Consider the following 4,769-nt stretch of genomic DNA (forward strand, 5'->3'; position numbering starts at 1 on the left):
GAGCCGAGCCGAGCCGGGCCGAGTACACACGTGTCTGGTCCCACTCGGCCTGACTGACTGTCTGACTGCCGCCCACCCTCCCCGCCCCCGCCCGCTGGCCCGGCCCGGCTCAGACGCGCGGCCCCGCGCCGACCCGCAGCCGCCCCCCAACCAGCGCCGCAGCCAGCCAGCCAGCCAGCCAGCCAGGCGGGGCGGGTACAGGCTCGGCTCGAACCGTGTGTCTGTGGTGGTAATACGCCTTCCCCGCCGCGCCGCAGCCGCGCCGCCGCCGCCTGAGCTGCAGACGCTACACAGACGGCGGCTCATAAGCAAATAACATTACTCAACGACTCTGCAGGCGCTGCGGACGTGGCCGCGCCCGGCCCGCGGCGGGCTGGGCCAGGTGCGCACTCGGGGGGCCCCGCCGGCCAAGCTCTCTCGGACACAGGGCGCTCGAGGGCCTTTAACGGGACACTGGAGGCGCAGACGCTCTGCGCTCAAAGTTGGGATCGTGGGGGAGGGCCGGGTGGGTGAGAGAGAACTCGCGTGAGAGAGAGAGAACGGGAGAGGCGTATAGCTGCACCGCGCCCCGCCACGCCCGCCGATAACGACTGAGACAGTACAGTCGGCCGGCCCCGGCGGCCCGCCCGGCCCAGACATCGCGCCAGCCAAGTGTACAGAGTTATTTTGTGTCCGTCAAAGAAAGACTTTACACGCCGCTGCACCCCCAGGCCAGACGGCCGCTGGTGGTGCAAGAAGGCTCCCGCCGTCGCGGCCGCCGCCACACTTTTTAAAAAGAGGGTACAGCATTGGAGCGACATTGATAGTGGTTCGCTGCCCTCGTCGTCACCGCCACGGCCGGCCCCGGCTGTCTGACGGTGTGACGTCTGGCCCCGTTGGGGCCGGCGCGCCCGCCAGACCAAGTAACCACGTACGTACGCGTATCCGGCTCGCGCCCCAGACCGCGCCGCGCCGCCCGCTACAGGGCCGGGCAGGGTCCCCGCCCCGCAGGCCGCAGGGGCCGGGTGACTGCCCCCCACGCAGGCGGCGTCGCGGTGCGTCGCCGAGCTGTCACCGGCCTCACCGGCCGTCCAGCCGTCCAGGCGATAGCCGCCCCGCGCCGCCCCGCGCCGCCGCTGCACAGGCCGGACCGGCGAGACAGCGACGCGACGGCGGCTCGCGGTTACGCAATCTGCAAACGCACGTGTGGCTCGGTGCGGCGCGGGGCGCTGCGGGGGCGGGGCGGGGCGCAGCAGCGCATGGCAGACGGCCCGCAGCAGGGTGGGGGCGGCGCTGACGTCAGCGTGTCTGCCGGCTCCGCTAGACTCGGCACGCCACGCCGCGCCCCGCCGCGCGCCGCCCCGGCCCTGCGGGGTGCACTGGCTGCATCACGCCGCGGAGGGGAGCAGCAGGGACGGGACAGAGGGTGAGCGTGCGCCACGCCACGCCACGGCACGGCGCGCCAAGACTACTGGAGCGTGCACGGATCATCCCTTCCTGCCTCCCCTGCTCAGCCTACCACCGCGCGCCCTCCCCGTGTAGACGGATGGGGAAGCCGCGCTCCCGGCGGCGCCTGCTGCTGCGCCTTCGAGATACACACCAAGAAGCACACTTTTTCCGACAGCAAAAAAACAACAACAAACCAGACATCTTCTTCACTCTAGTGCAGTGTGGAAAATGTGGAGCGAGCAGCCACACACATCGGCGGCGGCGACAAAAAACGCAGCAGTTCGCTGACCAGACACCAGACCGCATCGCGCCACTTCGCCCTGTGCGCTCCCCCGCCCCGCGGGTCACGGACGCGTATCAGGCAGTGACCGTGTGAGCAGGAGGGGCGGGGCGGGGCTAGGGGATACCCATCCTGATCACCCCAGTCGGCCGATAAGGCGTTGTTCCTACATGAGCACACCCCGCCCCAGACGGACACACAGCGCGCCCGCCACAAGATTCGCAAACGGGCTTTGCGCGTGGCCCGGACGTGATGCGATGCGTCACTCGTGACCGGGGCGTGCAAACCCACCGCCAAGGCGGCGGGGGAGAGAGGAGGGGAGTGGGGCAGCGCGGCGACGATAGTCATCGGCCGGCGGGGACAGCGCTGCGCGGGCGGGACCATTCGGACCCCCACCGTCATCAACACGGCCGCCCTGGGCCCGGCCCGACCCCGGCCCAACACCCGGACTAAATCAAATAAAACACTACGTACGGCGGCGGCGGCGGGCGGTTGGAGCGGCAGCCATAAGTGGCCCACAGCCGACCCGGGCCCGGAGGCAGTCGGGGGAGGGAAGGGGTGTCGGAGCGGGTGCGTCAGGTAGGCTCGGCCCAGCCGGCGGCCCCCTCCCCCCCCCCTCCCCCCAAGTCTATCGCATCTCACGCACGGCCCCATGTGGGCCCGGCCGGGCCCCGCCAAGGTGTCTGGCCGAGAGCGGGGGGGCAGGGCAGAGCAGGCGGGAGGCCAGTGGACCCAGAGCGGATAGTAAATCGGGTACAAGAGTGCCCCGTCCCGTCACGGTGGAGTCCGAGCGATGCACCCTGCGGGAGATAAGGCCCGGGCCTGGCCGACACTATACACCACCTCCTCCTCCTCCTCCTCCTCCTCCTCCGCGCTCCCCGCCGTGCCGAACAGCAGCCGCCGCCGCCGCCGTCGAGGTCGTAAAAGAGGACGGGTCCTGCGCTGCGCGTCCTCCCCGCGGGTCCCTCCGGAATCCTCCAGGATCGCGTCCGCCCCGACCCCGCCCCGCCATTCATTCGATCACTTAACGACGTCCCGGCCAATCCGCGACATAACAGACTGCGAGCGACACCGACCCGGCCCAGACACATTACAATAATGCGGTCAGAAAAAGGTGGCAGAGCAGCGCAGCCGAGCTGAGGGGTGTGTGGCGTACGCAGAATCCAGTGAATCCACACCGGGGAGGAAAATAGGCCCTCATTGTGAAATACGAGGCAGAGAGAGAGAGAGGGAGGGAAAAAAGTAATGAAGGGAGAGGAGGAACACAGGGGAGCAGCGAGAGACAGGGAGAAACAAGGCAAGTGAAAAACGCGTGCGCGCGTGTGTGTGTGTGAGGGAGAGAGGGAGAGAGAGAGAGAGAGAGAGGGCGAGAGGGGACGCGCATTGCCACAGCGGCGATGCACTGTTACGCAGCGGCGGCACGACGCCGGCAGAGAGACCCGGCACAATGGACAAAAGCCATGAGGACGCCATTGTTATCAAGGAGACTCGGAGAGACAAGTTCAGGAGAGGAGGGGAAGGGCCCATGAGGGAGAGGTTCACGAGAGGCAGGGCGGCAAGGCGGCGTGGACAACGCCACCTTTTGACACACCCAAGCCCAGAGAGCAAAGCCGGGTCTGCCCGGGTCGGTCTTTAGTTTAGTGGTTCACGGTTCACAAACGTTTGCCCGGCTCAAGAACGGAAAATCGGCTTTTGAAAGCAATAGCAATAGAACATGCTTGCAGTCAGAGCAGACCAGACTGAAATGCGGCTTTTAGAGTTTCATCTGGCTGCGCGAATGAGTGTACGTATCAACTTTGACAACCTTTGGTCCCTCACATACGTTACGAAAACGGTGTCCTTCGGTTTCTTTTACTAGTAAACGTTTCTCGAGTGGATCGAGGCAGTTCGCAAGGTCAGTCGGCAGCCTCAACTCGCAGCCGCCCTGTCTGCCTCGGCCGCCAAACCGACGACGCGCGCGCACCACCAGCCCCGCAGCGCGCCACCACCGGATGGGATGAGACGCACTGCCAGCTCCAAGTTTAACAGCCAGAACAAAGATTACACAAAAATCAAATATGAACGGCACCTTTGTACACACGCCCGCGCGCGCGGGTCGCGACGGTGCCAAAGTGCAGGAGGGCGCTGGCTGGCAACACGACGGGGGGCCAGCTGACCGCTAAAATAAAGCCATCATCATCGTCGGACGTGGCAGAGTCTCTCTCTCTCTCTCTCTCGGCCTGCCTGAGGTCAACGAGTGCGTCTGCAGCTTTTGGCCAAACAGCCCGACACATCGGCCCCGCTCCGCTCACCCCTTCACTCCACCGGAACCGGACTCCTCCCCCGGGACACTCTGAGACGACGAGGAGACGAGACCAACACGAGGGGGCGGGGCCGCGGCGGCTCTACCCCGCGCGCCCCCTTCGCAGGGGGTATGCCCGCCCGCCCCACACTTTGGGTGAAGGGCGCGGGCCTGCGCGGGGCGGCGCGGGGCAGAACTGGGCCACGCCAATCGCAACCATACGCTCCATGGCGTCGGAGGGCTGCGGCGTGGCACGGCGCCGAACTTTGTCGCCGGCGCCGCCAGCATGTCTATAACGCCCAGCTGCCGCCACCGCCACGGCGGCGGTCGGGGCGGGGGCGGCAGCAGCAGCAGGGGCAGGCGAGGAAAAAACACCCCACGCAGAACGGCGAAACTTTCAATGAGATACTACTGACTACTGTGAGAGCGGTGTGGGTTCAAAAGCAGCAGTTTGGCGAGTGAAACAAAAACCACCGCGAGCAGGATGGGCGAGTTGGTTTGGGGGCGTGGCCTGCTTGGGGGGGAGGGGGGCTGGGGCCTAGACCCCCTCGGACCCGGCGGCTGGCTGGGCCGAGCAGAAGGCCGCCGCCCAGCGCCGGGCCAGCTGATGCTGCGTGGCCATAAACCATGGAGCAGTGTACTTTCACTATCGCTACGCCGCGCCGCCAACGGGGAGGCCAGACGTCGTCCACCCCCCTCGCCCGCCGCGCCGCCCCCCGCGCCCTCACATCGATCCCGACTAGCCCTGCAGAGGGGAGCGGTGAGGGGCGGGGAGGGGGG

The 4,769-nt window shown here is 67.2% G+C and overlaps 1 protein-coding gene across 1 annotated transcript in view; it reads right to left on the reverse strand.

Moving 5' to 3' along the window:
* The window catches only part of LOC113201679 (protein TMEPAI-like), a 118,046-nt gene that overhangs the window by 5,119 nt on the left and 108,158 nt on the right, over positions 1-4,769 (reverse strand). The gene's annotated exons all lie outside the window — the stretch shown is intronic.

The sequence above is a fragment of the Frankliniella occidentalis genome, unplaced genomic scaffold (assembly GCF_000697945.3).
Source record: "Frankliniella occidentalis isolate FOCC.00 unplaced genomic scaffold, Focc_3.1 Scaffold286, whole genome shotgun sequence".
In the NCBI taxonomy this organism is placed as follows: Eukaryota; Metazoa; Arthropoda; class Insecta; order Thysanoptera; family Thripidae; genus Frankliniella; species Frankliniella occidentalis.